The 26,356-nt window shown below is 41.8% G+C and overlaps 1 protein-coding gene across 5 annotated transcripts in view; it reads left to right on the top strand.

The window, feature by feature from the left end:
• The window catches only part of LOC149981641 (bromo adjacent homology domain-containing 1 protein-like), a 68,257-nt gene that overhangs the window by 8,028 nt on the left and 33,873 nt on the right, over nucleotides 1-26,356 (top strand). For 2 of the 5 annotated variants that reach the window (XM_090243332.1, XM_090243328.1), the window contains exon 2: nucleotides 13,509-13,584. The exons of 2 other annotated variants lie outside the window; for them this stretch is intronic. The gene's annotated coding sequence lies outside the window, so the exon portion shown is untranslated. Of the gene's footprint in view, nucleotides 1-13,460; nucleotides 13,585-26,356 lie in introns of those variants that run through there. One more of the 5 variants, XM_090243329.1, reaches the window with a different exon arrangement.

Here is a 26,356-nt window from a genome sequence, read left to right as displayed (position 1 = left end):
GACATTTCTCCCCTTGTCAAGGGAAGGTCTCAGACACTCGCTCACCTGCTGCCCCGATGTGGATGTTTTCCCGGATATTGAAAGCCGTTCAGCATGTGCAATTACACACGCTCTCACAGTGTAGCCTACTCCAAGTAGACCAGAGGAGACTGATAAGACTGCTTTGATTCAGTGAGCTGTTATAGGTATCATACCATTTAAAAATATATATATTTATCATTAGAATGGACCAATCAATACAATGTCCCGCCCTGTTCTTCATTCACTATTGGTGAATACATAATTATGCACAATTTTCAACTCTCACTTTCTCCCCATAATACTTTACTTAAATTCATCTGTTATGTGTGAAATTTCTGAATATTTCTGAATATTTTAGGTTCAGTTTCAAGGCAATTATCGCGTATATTATCAGCTGGGCACTTTCAACTGTCATAAAGGAGTGGTGCGGTCGCAGTTCTGTTTAATATTAAGATTCTAACACAGTGTGTTTATATAGACTTATTTAGGAAAAGTCAAGGATGGAGGGGGGCATAACGTAAAAATGTATGAGCAGTCAGAATGACTGCTTTTGCGGTTCTAGTGTTTAGGACTGGGGAGTTTCAGGATACAAAAACAGCAAACAAACAGAATGGAGCATGCAAATTCCTAGAAGGGAAAACACTGGTTCGGTCTGCTTTCCACCAGACACCGGGAGATAAAATCACCCTTCAGCAGGACTATAACCTAAAACACAATGCCAAATCTACACCGGAGTTTCTTACCAAGAAGACACGGAATGTCCCTGAGTGGCCGAGTTTAAATCTACTTGGAAAATCTATGGCAAGACCTGAAAAATGGTTGTCTAGCAATGATCAACAACCAATTTGACAGAGCTTGAAGAATATAAATCAAATGTTGCACAATCCAGGTGTGCAAAGCTCTTCGATTTACCCGGCAGGATTCACACCTGTAATCGCAGCCAAAAGTTCTTCTACAGTGTATTGACTCAGGGGTTTGAATACTTATGTACATTTTTAGATTTCTATATTTCATGCTTTCTTGCACTTTGTCATTATGGAGTATTGTGTGTAGATGGGCGAGAAACAAATCGATTTAATCCACTTTGAATGTAGGCTGTAGCACAACAAAATGTGGGATAAGTCAAGGGGTATGAATACTTTCTGAAGGCACTGTATGTTTGTGCACGTGGAAGTCAGTGATTTATGTTGAGTATAGGTTGCGGCAATACAAATATAATGTGACTAAAGTGAAAGGGCATTTTGTTTATTAAAATGGCCCACTGTTTGTCATTTTTGACAAACTAGACTAAATCCTCATCAAACATGTGACAGACTTAATTATATGTTAGTCAAAATGACTAAGACTAGACTAAAACTAAAAAAAGAGTGCCAAAATGAAAACAACTGAAATGTACTGGCTTGGGACTGTTGTGACTGTTGTCTCGCAAATGCAACAAACCAGAAATGGAAAATCCTCCCTCTGACAATCAGAAACTTCTTCCAGTGTCTACCAGCCAGCTGAAAATCTTTGCCTTTCTGGGTAGATTTCTGTGGGCCTAATTCAGATAATGCATGTCATCACAAGATGCCCAGCTCTTTCAAGCCAAGCCTTCTCCTCTACCTTCTCTCACTCACTCCCCCAGTAGTGATGGATCGTTCGAGGAACGAGTCAGCTCTAAGAGCCGGCTTCTTGTAGGTGAATGTTGGGAGCCGGTTCGCATATCAGCAGAGCCGAATCTATTTATAAAAAAAAATAAGAAGTTCAAATTCAAAGAACGAAAAAAAAAAGAAAAATACCATAGGCCTAAATCCTCATGCGCACATGCATTCGTTCTGACTGTCTGCTCAGACTAACAGCCTCACCTGTTGATCCTGTCAGACACGCAGTGTCAACCAATGAACCAAAGATGCATGAGGGAGGGCCGAGCCAACTCACTCAGTCACACACTTAGCAGCCGAGGGGAGAGCGAGGAAGGACAGCTGTGAAAACAGCTGGAAAATAAGTCGGAAACACAGTAGCATTTGGATGCATTTTAATAATGTAGACAATGTTAGAGCACAGTGTAGAATTTAACAAAACAACATCTCATATAAAGCCGGTTCTACGCACAACCTACACCGGCATATGCGAACTGTGCACCCAACTGTGAAGCTAGCTGTAGCGGAGCTTTGAGAAACTAGCGGACCTGCTAGTGATAGTGGTGGAGCCAGAACCTCCACACATGGAGATGTATCCACTCAGTCAAGTAAACCTGCTAGTGATAGTGGTGGAGCCAGCACCTCCACACGTGGAGATGTATCCACTCAGTCAAATAGGCCTACTCCGTGAGCCACAGCAACGCATTCTTCTATGAACCAGTTTATGCCAAAGTCTATGTCTGTAGCAAAACAAGGCCAAATTGATATTGAAAATGATTGCCACCAATGTCCAGCCATTTTCGATCGTGGAGGACCGAGGTTTTAGAAAATATAGCAATTGTCTAAATCCAATGAACACAATTCCAAGCAGGAAAGCCCTTTCAAAATCACTTATTCCACAGCTGTACAAGAGCACACAGGCGTCAGTGTGGGAAAGAGTCCAAAAAGCTACTGCAATTTGCCTTACCACTGACTGCTGGACATCAAGGGTAATCACTTCTTACATGTCGGTTACATGTCACTTCATTGAAGATTTTTGGATGTCTAGTTGTCTTCTGGACTGCTTTGAGTTCAGGGACAGACACACCTCAGAGAACTTGGCAGAGGAACTGTTGAGAGTGGCCAGAGAAGGGCAAGTAGATGGAAAAGTTTAAAAATGGACACATCATCCATGTCTTGCCCACACAATCAACCTGATTGTAAGAGATGCTCTGAAGGTGATGAAGCCCACTGTGGACAAAGTGAAAGCAGCTGTGGAATACTTCCACAGGAGCACAGTAGGTGCTGAAAAACTAAAGTCTACACAGCGCCAGATGGGGATGCCTGAGCTGTGGCCTAAACAAGACTGCACTACAAGGTGGAATTCAACATTTTATATGTTGAAGCGGTTTCTTGAGTCAACGGATGCCATCATCTCTATCCTGGCCATTGTCAATGCACCTGTTGATGTTCTGACCCAAGAGGAATGGGAGGTGGTGGAGGAGGTATGCAGAGTCCTGGAACCCTTTGAGCAGGTCACTGTGGAGATCAGTGGAGAGGTACAGTAAGCAGTTATTACTACATTATTTAATCCAGTATTATATATGTATATGAGCAGAAGATGAGAATGTAGAATCAGTAGGCAAAACAGGAACCTGAACTAATAAGTTACTGTTCTCTCTTTTCAGCTACAGTTGAGGTAGGAAGTTGACATACACCTTAGCCAAATACATTTAAACTCAGTTTTTCTCAATTCCTGACGTTTAATCCTAATAAAAATTCCCTGTCTTAGGTCAGTTAAGATCACCACTTTATTTTAAGAATGTGAAATGTCAGAATAATAGTAGTGGTTTATTTCAGCTTTTATTTCTTTCATCACATTCCCAGTGGGTCAGAAGTTTAGATACACTCAATTAATATTTGGTAGCATTGCCTTTAAATTGTTTAACTTGGGTCAAACGTTTTGGGTAGCTTTCCACAAGCTTAAGTTGGGTGAATTTTGTCCCATTCCTCCTGACAGAGCAGGTGTAACTGAGTCAGGTTTGTAGGCCTCCTTGCTTTTTCAGTTCTGCCCACATATTTTCTATGGGATTGAGGTCAGGGCTTTGTGATGGCCACTTCAATACCTTGAATTTGTTGTCCTTAAGCCATTTCCCCACAACTTTGGAAGTATGCTTGGATCATTGTCCATTTGGAAGACCCATTTGCGACCAAGCTTTAACTTCCTGACTGGTGTCTTGAGATGTTGCTTGAATACATCCACATAATTGTCCATCCTCATGATGCCATCTATTTAGTGACGTGCACCAGTCCCTCCTGCAGCAAAGCACTCCCACAACATGATGCTGCCACCCCCGTGCTTCACGGTTGGGATGGTGTTCTTCGGCTTGCAAGCCTCCCCTTTTTCCTCCAAACATAACAATGGTCATTATGGCCAAACAGTTCTATTTTTGTTTCATCAGACCAGAGGACATTTCTCCAAAAAGTACGATCTTTGTTCCCATGTGCAGTTGCAAGCTGTAGTCTGGCTTTTTTATGGCGGTTTTGGAGCAGTGGCTTCTTCCTTGCTGAGCGGCCTTTCAGGTTATGTCGATATAGGACTCGTTTTACTGTGGATATAGATACTTTTGTACCTGTTTCCTCCAGCATATTCACAAGGTCCTTTGCTGTTGTTCTGGGATTGCTTTGCACTTTTCGCACCAAAGTACGATCATCTTTAGGAGACAGAACGCGTCTCCTTCCTGAGCGGTATGACGGCTGCGTGGTCCCATGGTGTTTATACTTGTGTACTATTGTTTGTATAGATGAATGTGGTACCTTCAGGCATTTGGAAATTGCTGAGGTCTTGGCTGATTTCTTTTGATTTTTCCATGCACGAAGTAGATGTCCTAATAGACTTTCCAAAACTATAGTTTGTTAACAAGAAATTTGTGGAGTGGTTGAAAAACAAGTTTTAATGACTCCAACCTAAGTGTATGTAAACTTCCGACTTCAACTGTACATTTAAGAGTTGTGGAGGCCACTGTGTTCTTGGGGACCTTCAATTACATTTTTTGTTACGGTTCCCCAGATCTGAGCCTCGACACATCCTGTCTTGGAGCTTTACGGACTAGTCCTTCGACCTCATGGCTTGGTTTTTGCTCTGACTTGCACTGTCAACTGTGTGGCCTTATATATAGACAGGTGTGTACCTTTCCAAATCATGTCCAATCAATTGATTTTACCACAGGTGGACTCCAATCAAGTTGTAGAAACATCTCAAGGATGATCAATGGAAACAGGATGCACCTGAACTCAATTTCGAGTCTCCTAGCAAAGGGTCTGAATACTTATGTAAATAAGGTATTTCTTTTTACATTTTTTATACATTTTAATATATTTGAAAAAATCTGTTAACCTGTTTTGTCATTATTGGGTGGTGTGTAGATTGAGAAAAAAAACAATAATAAGAATAAGGTTGTAATGTAACAATGTGGAAAAAGGAAAGGGGTCTGAATAGTTTCCCGAATGCACTGTATACATAACATGCATTTTTGTATGTATATGTGGACACCCCTTCAAATGAGTGGATTCAGCTATTTCAGCCATACCTGTTGCTGACAGGTGTGTTTTATCGAGCACAGTCATGCAATCTCCATAGACAAACATTTGGTGGTGGAATGGCCTTACTGAACAGCTCAGTGACTTTCAACGTGGCACCGTCATAGGATGCCACCTTTCCAACAAGTCAGTTTGTAAAACCTCTGCCCTGCTGGAGCTGCCCCGGTACACTAGTGCTGTTAATGTGAAGTGGAGTCATCTAATAGCAACAACGGCTCCATCGCGAAGTGGTATTCCACACAAACTTACAGAACGGGACCACCGATTTGCTGAAGCGCGTAATTGTTTGTTGGGAGATGCATGAAATGGGTTTCCACGGCCGAGCAGCCCCACTCAAGCCTAAGAGAACCATGCGGTTGACTGGAGTGGTGTAAAGGTCACCGTCATTGGATTCTGGGGCAGTGGAAATGCGTTCTCTGGAGGGATGAAATCACGCTTCACCATCTGGCAGTCACGATGGACTAATTTGGGTTTGGCTGATGCCAGAAGAACGCTACCTGCCCCAATGCATAGTGCCAACTGTAAAGTTTGGTGGAGGAGGAATAATGGTCTGGGGCTGTTTTTCATTGTTCGGCTAGGCCCCATACTTCCAGTGAAGGGAAATCTGAACACTACAACATAAGACATTCTAGAAGATTATTTGCTTCCAACTTTGTGGCAACAGTTTGGGGAAGGCCTTTTCAGTATGACAATGCCCCCGTGCATCAAAAATAGGGAGCTATACAGAAATTGTTTGTTGATGGGCGTTGAAGAACTTGACTGGCATTCACAGAGTCCTGACCTCAAACCCGTCGAACCCTTCTGTGATGAATTGGAATGCCGACTGAGCCAGCCCTAATCGCCCAACATCAGTACCCGACCCCACTAATGCTCTTGTAGCGGAATGGAAGCAAGTTCCCGCAGAAATGTTCCAACTTCTAGTGGAAAGCCTTCCCAGAAGAGTGGAGGCTGTTGTACCAATGCCAAATGAATGCCCATGATTTTGGAATGAGATGTTTGACGAGCAGGTGTCCACATACTTTTGGTCATGTAGTGTGTATATATTAGTGCTGCACGGTATACCGGTACCACGGTAATATCACTGTAAACGTCATGATGCTTATGATACCAACATTTTAGAATACTGTAATACCGTGTCATATGATACTACCAACTTTTTCAGTCCTACCAATCTAAAGAACCTGCTGGCGCCTGTTTATAAAATCTTTAAGGTCTCAATTGTGTTTTATATATTCAGTTAAATTTACGCAACAGTCACTAGTCCTGTATGCACAGGTCTAATAATATCCACTTCACTTTGATGCACATATCACGAGTGGCAGATGTAATTATCCAGAAGTATTTTTCTTGTCTATATTGAATACATACTTTTCCCAACCTGCACTGAATGTTTAAATTATGTGAACCCCTAGGCTAATGACTTCTCCAAAAGCTAATTGGAGGCAGGAGTTACATAACCTGGAGTCCAATCAATGAGACAAGATTTGAGATGTTGGTTAGAGCTGCTCTACCCTATAAAAAACACTCACAGAATTTGAGTTTGCTATTCACAAGCATTGTCAGATGTGAACCATGCCTCGAACAAAAGAGATCTCAGAAGAGTTGTTGACTTGCATAAAGCTGGAAAGGGTTACAAAGTATCTCTAAAAGCCTTGATGTTCAGCAGTCCACAGTAAGACTACTTGTCTGTAAACGTAGAAAGTTCAGCGCTGTTGCTACTCTCCCTAGGAGTGGCCGTCCTGCAAAGACGACTGCAAGAGCACAGTGCAGAACGCTCAGGGAGGTTAATGAGGTTAAGAAGAATCCTTGAGTGTCAGCTAAAGACTTACAGAAATCTCTGGAACATGCTACCATCTCTGATCAACGATACGCAAAATACGAAACAAGAATGGTGTTCATGGGAGGCCACCACGGAAGAAGCCCCTGCTGGCCAAAAAAAACCATTGCTGCACGTCGGAAGTTCGCGAAAGAGCACCTGGATGTTCCACAGCGCTACTGGAACAATATTCTGTGGACAGATTAAACTACAGTTGATTTGTTTGGAAGGAACACACAACCTTGTGTGTGGGGGGACAGCACACCAACATTAAAACCTCATCCCAACCGTAAAGTATGGTGGAGGGAAAATCATGGTTTGGGGCTGCTTTGCTGCCTCAGGGCCTGGACAGCTTGCTATCATCGACGTCAAAATAAATTCCCAAGTTTATCAAGACATTTTGCAGGAGAATGTAAGGCTCTCTGTCTGCCAATTTGAAGCTCAACAGAAGTTGGGTCACACAACAGGACAAAGACCCAGACCACAGAAGTAAATCAACAAAAGAATGGCTTCAACAGAAGGAGATACGCCTTCTGGAGAGGCCCAGTCAGAGTCCTGACCTAAACCCGATTGAGATGCTGTGGCATGACTTTTTTTCTTGCCACTGTATGCATGTTAGGGCTGACCCCAATTAGTCGACTGGTCGATTTTGTTTGGTCATTCGGCTGTTGGTTGACTCTCGTGTGTGTGTGTGTGTGTGTGTGTGTGTGTGTGTGATAGAGAGATATAGAGATATATATATATATCTCTATATCTCTCTCTCTATCACACACACACACACGTTGGAGTCATTAAAACTCGTTTTTCAACCACTCCACAAATTTCTTGTTTACAAACTATAGTTTTGGCAAGTCGGTTAGGACATCTACATTATGCATGACACAAGTAATTTTTCCAAAAATTGTGTACAGACTGATTATTTCGCTTATAATTCATTGTCACAATTCCAGTGGGTCAGAAGTTTACATACATTAAGTTGACTGTGCCTTTAAACAGCTTGGAAAATTCCAGAAAATGATGGCATGGCTTTAGAAGCTTCTGATAGGCTAATTGACATAATTTGAGTCAATTGGAGGTGTACCTGTGGATGTATTTCAAGGCCTACCTTCAAACTCAGTGCCTCTTTGCTTGACATCATCGGAAAGAAATCAGCCAAGACTTTAGAAAAAAGTTGTAGACCTCCACAAGTCTGTTTCATCCTTGGGAGCAATTTCCAGAAGACTGAAGGTAGCACGTTCATCTGTACAAACAATAGTACATAAGTATAAACACCATGGGACCACGCAGCCGTCATACCACTCAGGAAGGAGACGCGTTCTGTCTCCTAGAAATGAACGTACTTTGGTGTGAAAAGTGCAAATCAATTCCCAGAACAACAGAAAAGGACCTTGTGAAGATTCTGGAGGAAACGGGTACAAAACTATCTATATCCACAGTAAAATGAGTCCTACATCGACATAACCTGAAAGGCCGCTCAGCAAGGAAGAAGCCACTGCTCCAAAACCGCCATAAAAAAGCCAGACTATGGTTTGCAACTGCACATGGAGACAAAGATCGTACTTTTTGGAGAAATGTGCTCTGGTCTGATGAAACAAAAATAGAACTGTTTGGCCATAATTACCATCGTTATGTTTGGAGGAAAAAGGGGAGGCTTGCAAGCCGAAGAACACCATCCCAACCGTGAAGCACGGGGGTGGCAGCATCATGTTGTGGGGGTGCTTTGCTGCAGGAGGGACTGGTGCACTTCACAAAATAGATGGCATCATGAGGATGGACAATTATGTGGATATATTGAAGAAACATCTCAAGGCATAAGTCAAAAAGTTAAAGCTTGGTCGTAAATGGGTCTTCCAAATGGACAATGACCCCAAGCATACTTCCAAAGTTGTGGCAAAATGGCTTAAGGACAACAAATTGAAGGTATTGCAGTGGCCATCACACAGCCCTGACCTCAATCCCATATACAATTTGTTGGCAGAACTGAAAAAGCATGTGTGCGAGCAAAGGAGGCCTACAAACCTGACTCAGTTACACCAGCTCTGTCAGGAGGAATGGACCAAAATTCATCCAACTTATTGTGGGATGCTTGTGGAAGGCTACACAAAACATTTGACCCAAGTTAAACCATTTTCAAGGCAATGCAACCAAATACTAATTGAGTGTATATAAACTTCTGACCCACTGGGAATGTGATGAAAGAATTTAAAGCTGAAATAAATCATTCTCTCTACTATTATTCTGACACGTACGTGTGTGTGTGTGTGTGTGTGTGTGGGTTAAACGTTTTTAACGTTTTGACACACTCATTCAAGGGTTTATCTTTTTTACTCTGTTCTACATTGTAGAATAATAGCGATGACATCAAAAATATGAAATTGCACATATGAAACCATGTAGTAACCAAAGTGTTAAACAAATCAACATATTTTATATTTGAGATTCTTCAGTAGCCACCTTTTGCCTTGATGACAGCTTTGTACACTTGTAATTCTCTCAACAGCTTTACCTGGAATGCTTTTCCCACATATGCTGAGCACTTGTTGGCTGCTTTTGCTTCACTCTGTGGTGAAGGAAAAACTTATCCCAAACCATCTCGGTTGGGTTGAGGTCGGGTGATTTGTGGAGGCCAGGTCATCTGATGCAGCACTCCATCAGTCTCCTTCTTGGTCTAATAGCCCTTACACAGCCTGGAGGTATGTTTTGGGTCATTATCCTTTTGAAAAACAAATGATAGTCCCGCTAAGTGCAAATCAGATGGGATGGCGTATCACTGCAGATTGCTGTGGTAGTCATGCTCGTTAAGTGTGCCTTCAATTCTAAATAAATCACAGACAGTGTCACGAGCAAAGAACCAGCCACACCATCACAACTCCTCCTCCATGCTTCACGGTGGGAACCACAGATGCGCAGATCATCCGTTCACCTACTCTGCGTCTCACAAAGACACAAAGACACAGAGTTGGTGTCTCCTCAGATCAAAGGACAGATTTCCTCCGGTCTAATGTCCATTGCTCGTGTCTCTTGGCCCAAGCAAGTCTCTTCTTGGTGTCCTTTTAGTTGTGTTTTTTTTTGCAGCAATAGACCATGAAGGCCTGATTCACGCAGTCTCATTTGAGCAGTTGATGTTGAGATGTGTCTCTTACTTGAATCTTGTGAAGAATTTATTTGGGATGCAATCTGAGGTGCAGTTAACTCTAATTAACGTATCCTCTGCAGCAGAGCTAACTCTGGGTCTTCCTTTCCTGTGGCGGTCCTCATGAGAGCCAGTTTCATCATAGCGATTGATGGTTTTTGCAAATGCACTTTAAAAAACTTTCGAAGTTCTTGAAATGTTCCAGATTGACTGACCTTCATGTCTTAAAGTAATGATGGACTGTTGTTTCTCTTTGCTTATTTGGGTTTTTCTTGCCATAATATGGACTTGGTCTTTTGCCAAATAGGGCTATCGTCTGTATGCTACCCATACCTTGTCACACCACAACTGATTGGCTCAAATGCATTAAGAAGGAAAATAATTCCACAAATTAACTTCTAACAAGGCACACCTGTTAATTGAAATGCGTTCCAGGTGACTACCTCATGAAGCTGGTTGAGAGAATGCCAATAGTTTTCAAAGCTGTCATCAAGCAAAGGGTGGCTACTTTGAAGAATCTCAAATATAAAAAATATTTTGATTTAAGACTTGCTTGGTTACTACATGTGTTATTTCATAGTTTTGATGTCTTCACTATTATTCTACAATGTAGAAAATAAAGAAAAACCCTTGAATGAGTAGGTGTCCCATCTTTTGATGGATAGATGGATGTATGCATTTTACTTAAGTTGGTTAAGGGCTTGTATGTTCAGCGCATGTGACAAATTAAGTTTGTATATCCATGTCCTCATTCATGACTCCGAGAAACATAGGATATTTGAGTTTTTCTGTCACGTTGATAGGATGGTCTCGAATGGCGCTCATCCAATTTGTTCTCCAGTGACTACACGTTCTCCAACAAAATGGCGGTCTAGATGCTCGCCAACGTAGTCTCGTCATAACGCAGCCTCTCTTGCCGCTGCTTCCTCTTTCGAGTCCCAGGGATCAGGGCCTCATCCGGGGTTGCGGAACATTCAGAGCTGTAGAATCATTAATGTAAAAATCTTCACTCAAATCGAGGATCGTTAATCTGATGTCCACAAGCTGTTGTCAGTCATCGGATATGTTGGTGGAGACTTTATGTAACAAAATGATCAGCGTAAAAAAAAATCAAGCACGCGAAATTGCAGAATTGGACTGGAGCCCATAAAATGGCAGCTATCCACAGTAGCACCATTTTCAGTGTGTGTGTGTGAGTATATACATAATTTACAATCTAGGCACCTAAACTGAGTCACAAGGGAGACTATGCATCTACCACCATCAGATTAGGGGGGAGCAATGTAGCCAAAAATGTTTTGTCCTGCACTTTGGTTCTGAAATCATCACCCACTAATTAACTTGTCATTTATGCAGATTAAGTGTTTGAGCTAATAATGTGTCATAGTGTTGCACGGTATACCAAAAATGTCTGTACTTTTTCGATACTACAACATGAAAAATGGTTCGGTACTAGAAGTTTCAAACTTTTGGTACTAATGTCAAATGGCTCACGGATCAAGCCTGTCTATCAGCGCAGCTGACCCCTTATTATAGTGTGTGCACTGTGCCTGCTCCACTTGCTTGCATCATGTTGGGCTGCATCATGTTAGCTCCCCACTGCCTGCACTGGCAGTCTGGGCTGCATCATGTTAGCTCCCCACTGCCTGCACTGGCAGTCTGGGCTGCATCATGTTAGCTCCCCACTGCCTGCACTGGCAGTCTGGGCTACATCATGTTAGCTCCCCACCCATGCTGCACAGAAGTCAACACACTTGAATAATGCGACATGGTATGTAGAACTGTTAATTACTGATAGCAAAACAATGTCCATGCGGGTTAGCCTAGAACACTTTATAGTGCATGAAGATACTGGTAGCTTCCAGCTTTGTAGGCTAACTTTCATGGCTAGTTGACCGCTAAAGCCAACATCAATTTTCTACTCTAGTACTTTGTGATGCTAGTTTGCATTATGGTTTGCATATTATGCTGATTTCGAAGCTGATTGCCATCAAAAACCTAATTCATTCACATTCTTTCATCTCTCTCAAAGAAGGTCTATTGCCTCAGCAAACTGACTGTGCTCTGACAGCTGCCCCCCTATTGCCTGGTGAATAACGTCATTACTGGTTAAAGAGCGACTGCCCCTAAAAAAAAAACTCATCCCTTAAATGGCCTATGTGACATCGATATGAGTCATAAATATTTATTCTAGTATCAACATTTTACAACAAAGTGTAAAAAGGATAATTTTGGTCATGAAGTCAGTCTCGTCTAAAAAGGAGTTTGGAACCTCAGTGAGTAAATGAAGGTTGGGTTAGGATTGCAATCATGTCAACAAATCATGTCCCCTTTTGCCATGCTCCACGTGCAAATCGCCCTATCACTCACTTCGCTTCATTGAATGGGGCTCTGTTTCATCGCCCCCAACCAACATGCTCAAAGGATCGTGACTGTTTTTAAGACTGAAAAGCCCATGCAATACATGCTTCCAGCAGGATGCACAACCAACAACTATGGTTTGGATGCCCTGCCGAAAGACCCCATCATCATGCGGAATAGGAGGTTGGAGTACGTTGGTCCCCAGTGAGTATACCAGTACCTAGACCATAGACTGCTGGTTATGTATATTTTGATAGTGATAATGATTATCATCGCCAGCTAGCTACCAACTAGATAGCTGGTTAACGTTAGCCTACCCCAATACCTCGGATTTGGCTTGGAAACCAGATAATATTTCAAAAGAAGACAAAAAGGTTTTCCTACAAATGATTTATGTTTGATGTCGCCAGATTGACTTCAGATGCAGTATAACTTTAAACCAACTAAGATTGAGGGGACCACTGCATTTTAGCTAGCTAACATTAGCATTGCTAGCAAATTTTTGTTTTTACAAACTTTGCAAGTAACAGTAATGGCAACGTTGCCATCTCTCTAATAAAGTACATTTGACAAAATAATGGGCAAAGTTGTTTCCCTCTTATTATTTACTTAAGCAACGTCATTGTATTTCCATGCCGCTCTGAGTTAGTGTAATTTAGATGAAACCGTCACTAGTCACCGAGATGCAACCCATGTCTAGGGCACTTTTAAAAAAAAGAATGATGCAGCTATGGTGGTACTGGCTAACTCATGTCAGACTACAACAGCGTATGAACTAGCAGCAACAAACTCAAACCAACCCAGGGCCATAACAAAACATGTCACAGTTGGTTGCATAGTGTAACGGCCTCACCGGCCTGAATCTAATCCAATTAACATATGTAAAGCATATAATTAGCTTCCAAATGAGATTGTTATTTCTTGAGCTATGTTTATAATTGAGGGATGATGATAATCGTTGACCCTGTTTTTCTGTTAGACAAATTTCACAGTTGGGTGCAAGACTGAACCCCTGGTCATGAATGGATGCCGGTGACCTACCAGAAGGTGCAAAGGTGGGTATCATAACATGTCCAGCAATGTGATTGCAATTTTATATTTGTTTAATGACCCCCATTAGCTGCCGCTAAGGCAATATTAAAAACATTACAATACGATTTCACAACACACTGTGTGCCCTCGGGCCCCTACTCTACTACCACATACAGTTGAAGTCGGAAGTTTACATACACCTTAGCCAAATACATTTAAACTCAGTTTTTCCACAATTTCTGACATTTAATCCTAGTAAAAATTCCCTGTCTTAGGTCAGTTAGGATCACCACTTTATTTTAAGAATGTGAAATATCAGAATAATAGTAGAGGGATTTTATTTCAGCTTTTATTCCTTTCATCACATTCCCAGTGGGTCAGAAGTTGACATACACTCAATTAGTATTTGGTAGCATTGCCTTTAAATTGTTTAACTTGGGTCAAATGTTTTGGGTAGCCTTCCACAAGCTTCCCACAATAAGTTGGGTGATTTTTGTCCCATTCCTCCTGACAGAGTTGGTGTAACTGAGTCAGGTTTGTAGGCCACCTTGCTCGGACGCACTTTTTCAGTTCTGCCAAAAAATGTAGTATAGGATTGAGGTCAGGGCTTTGTGATGGCCACTCCAATACCTTGACTTTGTTGTCCTTAAGCCATTTTGCCACAACTTTTGGAAGTATGCTTGGCGTCATTGTCCATTTGGAAGACCCATTTGCGACCCATCTTGAGATGTTGCTTCGATATATACACATAATTGTCCATCCTCATGATGCCTTTTATTTTGTGAAGTACACCAGTCCCTCCTGCAGCATAGCACCCCCAGAACATGAAGCTGCCACCCCCGTGCTTCACGGTTGGGATAGTATTCTTTGGCTTGCAAGCCTCCCCCTTTTTCCTCCAAACATAATGATGGTCATTATGTCACAGTTCTATTTTTGTTTCATCAGACCAGAGGACACTTCTCCAAAAAGTATGCATTTTGTCCCCATGTGCAGTTGCAAACCATAGTCTGGCTTTTTTTATGGCGGTTTTGGAGCAGTGGTTTTTTTCCTTGCTGAGCGGCCTTTCAGGTTATGTCGATATAGGACTTGTTTTACTGTGGATATAGATACTTTTGTACATGTTTCCTCCAGCATCTTCACACGGTCCTTTGCTGTTGTTCTGGGATTGATTTGCACTTTAATCACCAAAGTACGTTCATTTCTAGGAGACAGAACGTCTCTCCTTCCTGAGCGGTATGACGGCTGCGTGGTCCCGTGATGTTTATACTTGCGTACTATTGTTTTTACAGATGAACGTGGTACTTTTAGGCATTTGGAAATTGCTCCCAAGGATGAACCAGACTTAAGGAGGGCTAAATAAAATTGAGGTCTTGCCTAATTTCTTTTGATTTTCCCATGATGTCAAGCAAAGAGTCACTGAGTTTGAAGTACATCCACAGGTACACCTCCAATTGACTCAAATTAGGTTAGTTAGCCTATCAGAAGCTTCTAAAGCTATGACATAATTTTCTGGTATTTTCCAAGCTGTTTAATAACCTGTTATGGTTGCATCCCTTTGTTCTCAATTTCCTGCTGAAGACATACCCTAATCTAACTGCCTGTAGCTCAGCCCCAGAGGCAAGGATATGCATATTCTTGGTATCATTTGAATGGAAACATTCTGAAGTTTGTGGAAATGTTAATTGAATGTAGGAGACTATAACACAGTAGATCTGGTGGAAGAAAAGAAAAAGAAAGAGCATACGTTTTCTGTTTTTATTGTTGTAGTATCATCTTTCACATGTACTAGAATAGGATGCTGGAGATAATTTTGATGGATAACACAAGAGGGCAACTGTAGGTGTGCAAAGTTTCAGACTGATAACTTCAGGAATGGGTGAGCATTTAGCATGAAGTCACCCAGGTGTCCCACACAAGTTGCCCAAATGTACCCAAGTGGCCGACTTGGTGAAATGACCTATAACTATATACAGCAGTGCAAATAACTACACTGCTCAAAAAAATAAAGGGAACACTAAAGTAACACATCCTAGATCTGAATGAATGAAATATTCTGAATAAATACTTTTTTCTTTACATAGTTGAATGTGCTGACAACAAAATCACACAAAAATGATCAATGGAAATCAAATGTATCAACCCACGGAGGTATGGATTTGGAGTCACACTCAAAATTAAAGTGGAAAACCACACTACAGGCTGATCCAACTTTGATGTAATGTCCTTAAAACAAGTCAAAATGAGGCTCTGTAGTGTGTGTGGCCTCCACGTGCCTGTATGACCGCCCTACAACGCCTGGGCATGCTCCTGATGAGGTGGCGGATGGTCTCCTGAGGGATCTCCTCCCAGACCTGGACTAAAGCATCTGCCAACTCCTGGACAGTCTGTGGCGCAACGTGGCGTTGGTGGATGGAGCGAGACATGATGTCCCAGATGTGCTCAATTGGATTCAGGTCTGGGGAACTGGCGGACCAGTCCATAGCATCAACGCCTTCCTCTTGCAGGAACTGCTTACACACTCCAGCCACATGAGGTCTAGCATTGTCTTGCATTAGGAGGAACCCAGGGCCAACCGCACCAGCATATGGTCTCACAAGGGGTCTGAGGATCTCCTCGGTACCTAATGGCAGTCAGGCTACCTCTGGCGAGCACATGGAGGGCTGTGCGGCCCCCCAAAGAAATGCTACCCCACACCATGACTGACCCAGCGCCAAACCGGTCATGCTGGAGGATGTTGCCGCCAGCAAATCACCGCCAGCATTCAAAAGTGACCAAAACATCAGCCAGGAAGCATAGGAACTGAGAAGTGGTCTGTGGTCACCCCCTATAGAACCACTCCTTTATTGGGGGTGTCTTGCTAATTGCCTATAATTTCCACCTGTTGTCTATTCCATTTGCACAACACCATGTGAAATGTATTGTCAATCAGTGTTGCTTCCTAAGTGGACAGTTTATTTCACAGAAGTGTGATTGACTTGGAGTTACATTGTTGTTTAAGTGTTCCCTTTATTTTTATGAGCATTGTTCAAACAACATATCAAAAAGCAATTCTAACACACACACAAGAAAAAATGTTTAAAAAAATATTAGAAAATAAACATTTAAAAAAAAACAGTAAACTCTTTTGGAAGTCCTCGTCACAATATTTTGCTGCCTGTGCCATGTCCCATAGCAGTCTCTTTCTGATGTAAAGCAGAGGCAAACTGAACAAGTGGTGCAGTTCATGCGACACAGAACACAACGACGCCTCCATGCTGTGCCCTTTTGTCCCTCAGGCACAGTCATGCCTGCAGTAATGAACTGTGGCATATGAACACCACTGGGGGCAGAGGTAGAGCGGGCAGCTTGGCACCGGGGGCTCCCAGTCGGAGTCGCTGTCACTGTGAAAGAAAACATAAAACAAATATTTGTATTGTATGAGCCTTTTTATCATCACATAAAATAAACAGATATGTATTGTATAGAGCAGAGCGAACAGTCACTAAGGTGAAGTGCTGTTCCATTCAACTCCGGCCATTGTTGTGGGCCTGCACTCGCCCACAGCAACCAATGGCTATTTCATATGGAAATGAAGAGGAGTAGCAGGCACAGTGGCCATGTGTGTGTTTGCTGTTCTACTCCATTCCATTTGAATAAAAAAATTGAAAATATAATCTGACATATATATATATATATATATATATATATATATATATACATATATACACCTCCAAACAAACCACACATGTCATTGCAAATGTAAAAAATGTAAAATACAATTTATATTTATATTTCACAAAACGGCATTAGCACTTACCCGTCCAGAAGTACGTCCTGTCCTTGCAGAAACTCAGTTCCTGTTTTGAATCATAACACTCAAAGATTCCTCAAACAAAAAATCCGTCTCACTTTCACTTTAGACTGACTTCTCTTTTCCTGATTTATTCGCCATGATATCTTCAATGAAATCGTTGAAAATACAGCTGCGCATAACAAGCCTCACAGCAACTCCTCTGATCGTCAAGGCGAGAATGGAGTTCGTTACGCATGCGATATCAAACAAGGAATGGTGCTCAAACCCAAAACCATTACATACTGGCGTTTACCTCAGCTCATTGGCTATCTACCCAGCTAGATTTCAAGAAGATCAGTGGTCATTGGGCAGAAATACAGTCCATCAACGAAGCTTCGCTAAAATGATTGGTGCGCCAGGTAGTCATTGCTCGTTGTCTTCAAATCAGTTCACTTCGGTCAATATCCCCGCAAAAAAAACAATGACGTTTGGCTGTGTTGCAAACATCCAGAGGAATGCACTGAAACCAATCATGACTAGATAAACAATGTTTTACCGTGTTTAATTACGTCGAATGCTCCGTAAAAAATTGATAGAGATGGAATTCACGGCACAAACAGGTTACAAAATATTTCGATTTAAGCTATAAAAATTGATTTTATCAAAGAAAACGGCACTTCATTTGATCACTGTGACCCTCAGGAAGAGAAATAAGAGCAAGATATCAGAATGTAAGTCATAATTTTACCTTCAGATGTGAAGGTGTAAAAACTGTCATGGCGGAAAATGTTTCTGTTGTTGATTGCTCTTCTCAAACAAAAGCATGGTATTTGTTCTCTGTAATAGCTATTTTAAATTGGAAAACGTAGTTTGATTACCAAGATTCTAATCTTTTGAAGGGTGTAAGACTCTTGCATTTTCAAGAATGTTTAATGTTACGACATTGTATTTTTAGTTGTCACTCTGAAATTTCCCATGATGTTGATCCCTGTACAGGGATCGCAGCCATAAAATGTTTTAAGTGTTGCAGTCTCTTATTTCAGTCGCAGTCTGCTGACATTTATAGTGTTGTTATCCACATACATAGACACAATGGCTTTACTTAAAGCCAGTGGCATGTTGTTAGTGAAGATTGAAAAAAGTAAGGGGCCTAGACAGCTGCCCTGGGCAATTCCTGATTCTACTTGGATTATGTTGGAGACGCTTCCATTAAACAACACCCTCTGTGTTTTTAGACAGGTAACTCTTTATCCAGAATATAGCATGGGATGTAAAGCCATAACACACGTTTTTACAGCAGCAGACTATGATAATGTCAAAAGCCACACTGAAGTACAACAAAACAGCCCCCATAATATTTTTGTCATCAATTTCTCTCAGCCAATCATCAGTAGTTTGTGTAAATTCTGTGCTTGTTGAATGTCTTTCCCTATAAGCTTGCCTGTCTGTTGTCTATTTGTTTACTGTAAAATAACACATCTGGTCAAACACAATTTCTTCAAAAACTTTGCGAAGGGTTGGTAACAGGGAGATTGGACAGCTATTTGAGCCAGTAAAGGGGGCTTTACTATTCTTAGTAATGGTTACGCAACCTCCAAAATAATTTATTTCATCGTTTACTTGCTATTTTCACAGCTTGTCAGGCAAGACCTCTGAATAAAAGTGTGTCATGCGACTCAAGTACCCTTGTCACACCTAATCGGTTGTTGCTAGAGTCCCTGGACTCCTATGAAAAGGACATGGCATCATGAGGCCTCTGATAGTGATCTGAGTTACTGCCCTGATGACACATACAGCGTCATCAACAATGACAGGTGTTGTGTGAAGTTGTATTAAAAATTACCCGGCTTGACCTTTCTTTAGAATAAAATGCTATTTACTACTTGGCTTGTGTATTATATCACTCGGCCGCAGGCCCTCCCAGTCAAAACGACCTCATAAGATTGCCTGCTGTAGTTGTTTGCAGCCGAACATGCAGCATAAAGAACACCAACAAGGGGGCCCTGATCAGCATCATGCAGACATACCCTCCCCTCCCATACCCTACCTGTTTGTACCTACAAAGTACCTGTTTGTGTGTCAGATATGACCTATCCTAACTGCCATTGGTAATATAGCAGTGATTATGTGGACACTCTTACTGACAGTTGTGGCTGCTTTGTGTGATGTATTGTTGTCACTCCCTTCTTGACCTTTGTGCTGTTGACTGTGCCCAATAATGTTTGTACCATGTTTTGTGTTGTTGTGTTGCTTGCGACCATGCTGTGTTGTCATGTGTTGCTGCCTTGCTATGTTGTTGTCTTAGGTCTCTCATTATTTAGTGTTGTGATGTGTGTTTTGTCCTATATTTATATTTTATTTATAAAAAAAAAAAATTATCCCAGGCCCCCGTCCCCGCAGGACGCCTTTTGGTAGGCCGTCATTGTAAAAAATGATTTGTTCTTAACTGACTGACTTGCATAGTTAAAATTTTTTAAATGTGTTCACAGAAACATTCTATGGAGTCAACACAAGGAGAATTGCAAGATGATGTGATGACTGACAGACGGGCTTGATACTGATGTGTCTGAATGGGGAGAGGCCTTGAATGGAGAGAGACTTGGCATTACAGTTTTACTAGACACAACTTTTACTTGTATTGTGTTTTTCTATTATTGAATTGATTGGTATTAGTTAGGAGGGAGGGAGAAACCCTGTGTATTCTGTGCCAGGACCAGGGAACTCCTGTGGTATACGGGACACCACACAGGAAGGTATGACCACTCTGACATGTTTGACAAGGTAGCCCCATTACCACCAGACGAAATGCTGATAGGCACAGTATCCGTATCAACTGGGAATGATAATGAAAGATTAAATGTTAACATTGTTATATTAGCAGAACACTGCTTGTATGGTATTATGGAAAGGGTTGTTTCTTCTACATGGTCCTGCTACTACTTTTGAAATTTGTCCAAACGCTTAGTTTAGAATATCTACGTCACGAATGCTTCTCATACTCTGTAGGCTACTGACCTATTCAAAACTTCCTCTGGCACCGCACCATACATTTTTTATATTTATTTTATTCACCTTTATTTAACCAGGTAGGCTAGTTGAGAACAAGTTCTCATTTGCAACTGCGACCTGGCCAAGATAAAGCAAAGCAGTTCGACACATACAACAACACAGAGTTACACATGGAATGAACTAAACATACAGTCAGATGGGCTATGAACAGGTGCAGTGATCTGTGAGCTGCTCTGACAGCTGGGGATTAAAGCTTGTGAGGGAGTTGGGAATCTCCAGCTTCAGTGATTTTTTTTTTTTTTTCTTCAGTTCGTTCCAGTCAGTGGCAGCAGAGAACTGGAAGGAAAGGCGACCAAAGGAGGAATTGGCTTTGGGGGTGACCAGTGAGATATACCTTCTGGAGCGCGTGCTACGAGTGGGTGCTGCTATGGTGACCAGCGAGCTGAGATAGGGCGGGCTTTACCTAGCAGAGACTTGTAGATAACCTGTAGCCAGTGGGTTTGGCGACAAGTATGAAGCGAGGGCCAGCCAATAGGTCGCAGTGGTGAGTAGTGTATGGGGCTTTGGTGGCAACGGATGGCAATGTGATAGACTACATCCAGTTTGCTGAGTAGAGTGCTGGAGGCTATTTTATAGATGACATCGCCACAGTCAAGGATCGGTAGGATGGTCAGTTTTACTTGGGTATGTTTGGCAGCATGAGTGAAGGAAGCTTTGTTGCGAAATAGGAAGCCGATTCTTCTAGATTTAATTTTTGATTGGAGATGCTTAATGTGAGTCTGGAAGGAGAGTTTACAGTTTAGCCAAACACCTAGGTATTTGTAGTTATCCACGTATTCTAAGTCAGAGCCGTCCAGAGTAGTGATGCTGGATGGGCGGGCAGGTGCGGGTAATGATCGGTTGAATAGCATGCATTTAGTTTTATTTGCGTTTAAGAGCAGTTGGAGGCCACGGAAGGAGAGTTGTATGGCATTGAAGCTCGTCTGGAGGTTAGTTAACACAGTGTCCAAAGAAGGGCCAGAAGTATACAGAATGGTGTCGTCTGCATAGAGGTGGATCAGAGAATCACCAGCAGCAAGAGCAACATCATTGATGTATACAGAGAAGAGAGTCGGCCCGAGAATTGAACCTTGTGGCACCCCCATAGAGACTGCCAGAGGCCCGGACAACAGGCCCTCCGATTTGACACACTGAGCTCTATCAGAGAAGTAGTTGGTGAACCAGGCGAGACAATCATTTGAGAAACCAAGGCTGTTGAGTCTGCCAATAAGAATGTGGTGATTGACAGAGTCGAAAGCCTTGGCCAGGTCGATGAATACAGCTGCACAGTAATGTCTCTTATCGATGGCGGTTATGATATCGTTAAGGACCTTGAGCGTGGCTGAGGTGCACTCATGACCAGCTCGGAAACCAGATTGCATAGTGTAGAAAGGTACGATGTGATTCGAAATGGTCAGTAATCTGTTTGTTAACTTGGCTTTCGAAGACCTTAGAAATGCTGGGTAGGATAGATACAGTGCCTTGCGAAAGTATTCGGCCCCCTTGAACTTTGCGACCTTTTGCCAGGCTTCAGGCATAAAGATATAAAACTGTATTTTTTGTGAAGAATCAACAACAAGTGGGACACAATCATGAAGTGGAACGACATTTATTGGATATTTCAAACTTTTTTAACAAATCAAAAACTGAAAAATTGGGCGTGCAAAATTATTCAGCCCCCTTAAGTTAATACTTTGTAGCGCCACCTTTTGCTGCGATTACAGCTGTAAGTCGCTTGGGGTATGTCTCTATCAGTTTTGCACATCGAGAGACTGAAATTTTTTCCCATTCCTCCTTGCAAAACAGCTCGAGCTCAGTGAGGTTGGATGGAGAGCATTTGTGAACAGCAGTTTTCAGTTCTTTCCACAGATTCTCGATTGGATTCAGGTCTGGACTTTGACTTGGCCATTCTAACACCTGGATATGTTTATTTTTTAACCATTCCATTGTAGATTTTGCTTTATGTTTTGGATCATTGTCTTGTTGGAAGACAAATCTCCGTCCCAGTCTCAGGTCTTTTGCAGACTCCATCAGGTTCTTCCAGAATGGTCCTGTATTTGGCTCCATCCATCTTCCCATCAATTTTAACCATCTTCTCTGTCCCTGCTGAAGAAAAGCAGGCCCAAACCATGATGCTGCCACCACCATGTTTGACAGTGGGGATGGTGTGTTCAGCTGTGTTGCTTTTACGCCAAACATAACGTTTTGCATTGTTGCCAAAAAGTTCAATTTTGGTTTCATCTGACCAGAGCACCTTCTTCCACATGTTTGGTGTGTCTCCCAGGTGGCTTGTGGCAAACTTGAAACAACACTTTTTATGGATATCTTTAAGAAATGGCTTTCTTCTTGCCACTCTTCCATAAAGGCCAGATTTGTGCAATATACGACTGATTGTTGTCCTATGGACAGAGTCTCCCACCTCAGCTGTAGATCTCTGCAGTTCATCCAGAGTGATCATGGGCCTCTTGGCTGCATCTCTGATCAGTCTTCTCCTTGTATGAGCTGAAAGTTTAGAGGGACGGCCAGGTCTTGGTAGATTTGCAGTGGTCTGATACTCCTTCCATTTCAATATTATCGCTTGCACAGTGCTCCTTGGGATGTTTAAAGCTTGGGAAATCTTTTTGTATCCAAATCCGGCTTTAAACTTCTTCACAACAGTATCCCGGACCTGCCTGGTGTGTTCCTTGTTCTTCATGATGCTCTCTGCGCTTTTGACAGACCTCTGAGACTATCACAGTGCAGGTGCATTTATACGGAGACTTGATTACACACAGGTCGATTGTATTTATCATCATTAGTCATTTAGGTCATTATTGGATCATTCAGAGATCCTCACTAAACTTCTGGAGAGAGTTTGCTGCACTGAAAGTAAAGGGGCTGAATAATTTTGCACGCCCCATTTTTCAGTTTTTGATTTGTTAAAAAAGTTTGAAATATCCAATAAATGTTGTTCCACTTCATGATTGTGTCCCACTTGTTGTTGATTCTCCACAAAAAAAATACAGTTTTATATCTTTATGTTTGAAGCCTGAAATGTGGCAAAAGGTCGCAAAGTTCAAGGGGGCCGAATACTTTCGCAAGGCACTGTATAGGTCTGTAGCAGTTTGGGTCTAGAGTGTCACCACCTTTGAAGAGGGGGATGACCGTGGCAGCTTTCCAATCTTTGGGAATCTCAGACGATACGAAAGAGCGGTTGAACAGGCTAGTAATAGGGGTTGCAACAATTCCGGCAGATAATTTTAGAAAGAGGGGGTCCAGATTGTCTAGCCCGGCTGATTTTGTACGTGTCCAGATTTTGCAGCTCTTTCAGAACATCAGCTATCTGGATATGGGTGAAGGAGAAATGGTGGGGACTTGGGCGGGTTGCTGTAGAGGATGCCGGGCAGTTGAACGGGGTAGGGGTAGCCAGGTGGAAAGCATGGCCAGCTGTAGTGAAATGCATCTGCCTGTAGTTATTGAACTCAACCTGCAGGAGGTGTGATTGAGTGGGGGGGGAATGGCTGCAGGTAAGATTCTGACAGATGGGAGCGTCAAGGACACACCCAAGAAACATCCACATCAAACCGCACCCCTAAGCCAATCCAACCCATGTTTGTCCTCTGTCATGGCCGGCAGCTTTTCTTGAGGAGCAACGCATTTTTGGGGGGGGCAAAATCAGCTAGTGCAGTTCTTTAAAGAGACCATGCACATTTTTATAAAATAAGGTACTTCTGTTCAAATGTAGTTGATCAGTACAATAAGTCCCAAATGGAAGGGAAACAGATTGTAGCCCCATGAAATCAGACAAAACAAGTTTAATAACTCTGCATGCACGCACCTATTGAATACGCATTCACCTGTATTGCGGATAGGCCTAGGCTACATATTGATTTACCCAGTTTACCAATAGAGATTATTTGAATGGTAAATTATTATCTTTTATGTTGTTAGATTGGTAAAAAAAAAAATGTGTAATTGGTTAATTCATGCATACATGGCTGTCTTTGGAAAAAATTGTATATAAAAAATGCAAATGTAATGCTATTGAACTCAAAAGATGCCCAATGATTGAACAGGGCAGTATCTGAGTTGATCTGTCTGGATGAAGTGCCATTCTGTGACTTTGGCTAATATGCCTTATTTTTTGTTGCCTTGGTATCAAGTATTGTGATTGCATTGAGTACCATGGTACTAAACCTGCACTGAAAAAGGTTCCTTGGAGAACTCTTGCACAATAAAAAAAAAACCTTTGGGTTCTTCACGTGGCATCTACGGTCCTTCAGAATTCTAAGAGGTTATTTAATTGTATGGAAGCCTGCAGACGTTTCCCTTTCATAGCACACAGCATATTAGCCCGTGTTAACTAGTATTGATTTTTTCTGGTGTAGCATATCTAGTGTTGATTTAAGACTTAAATTAACACTCAGCGGTGTAAAATAATCCCAGTGTTGTTGTTAATATCCAGAGTTGAACCAAAACCACGCCCATCTTATTTCCCAGGATGCTCTGTTGTAGGTCGACTTTTAGAATTATTTGTTTCAATATCTATGTTTTTGCATTGATTCATTAATCTTATGCAACTCAAATATAAATAACACATTTTTCTGAAGTATTCCAATCTGTAAATTGGATTTATTGCACCTGTTACTAAAATGCTTGTTCCAGTTCAGATGTTTAAAGTAGTCTCATATCTTAGACTTCCCAACCCTGGCAATCATTCCAAATAAATAAACATTTTCAAATGTTGGATTATCCCCACTCCAATAGGAATTACATGCCACTTTACAAGCCAGCATGATATGACTTGCAGGCCTGTTGTGGCCTGTAATGAGTTTCAGGCCACTGTATTAGGCTAAAACTAGGCCCTCATAAGACGGCCTTATGAAATATGTATTGTATTGTCTTCATTTTTTTATCTCACTTGGTGAAGGCCACAGGGCTGAAAATTAATGAATCTAACAACCGTTTCTCTGTCACTACCAAACAGTCACGTTATATCTAAAATTCACTGGAAAGGCACCTGCGAAATATGTTAATAACCCTGGGAAATATTCAAATAAAACCCTGTAGCAAGGCTTTTCAATTCCGGTGCTGGTCTCTTCAGAGAACCTAAAGTAGTTTCCCTATGGTATCACTCTCAAGCACCTTATTTGGTTCCAACTTGCATCTGTATTTTTAACACTTTACACTCATAAACGGTTTGAAAATGGCAGATTTGGACACTGATAAACGCCTAAATTGGAACGCAGTGGCTGTACAGTAACATGCTATACATGACTTCAGAGCTCAGGTTCTCCACTTCACAGCGCTGTATGGATTTTGACTGACAGCTGCTCTGAACTTGAGCACCTCGCATGACAAGACATTGTCCCCATCCCTCCCACTAATTTTGCAACTTCAGCAAAAAAAAAAAAAAAATTGAGTGAGGGAAATGCTGTAAACTAAGAGGACTGTATTTTGAAAGATGAGACATTGAGGATTGTAATAAATACCACATTGAAGTCATACAAGCAAGCCAAACACCCGTGAGTCAAATGTGTTCTTCACATTTCCATAGTATAAAATACATGTCATATACAGTGCCAACGTTTATGATCACTGTTTAATGTACAGTTACAAGATGACATGGCTTCATACCCTGGGTTGTTCTGAACAGAATGAGCCTATGGTTTTCTATTGTGAATCAAATTTGCCGCAGCGCATACGCACCTGAATGCACTTATGACTTTTCTATGAGCACCCAAATTACGATCTGTTTCTCTGAATTGCATTGTGAAAGCCTGCCACTTTGATATCGTATTGTATAATTTAGCTAGTCGTGTTGGCAATAGAACAAGCTTTCAAATTATGCCCTCCTGACCCAGATTTTGGTTTATAATGGACCTTCTTTGGATTGCGTAAACAACAGTAATTGTGTGATGGTGGGGATGCAGGGCTGTGTTCCAACCAAAACTACAAGTGTGCTTGCTCTAGTTCCTCAAAGGCACAGCTAGGAG

The sequence above is a fragment of the Oncorhynchus mykiss genome, chromosome 8 (assembly GCF_057628025.1).
Source record: "Oncorhynchus mykiss isolate SJ-2025 chromosome 8, ASM5762802v1, whole genome shotgun sequence".
Taxonomy (NCBI): domain Eukaryota; kingdom Metazoa; phylum Chordata; class Actinopteri; order Salmoniformes; family Salmonidae; genus Oncorhynchus; species Oncorhynchus mykiss.
This window is presented reverse-complemented; position numbering and strand designations above follow the sequence as displayed.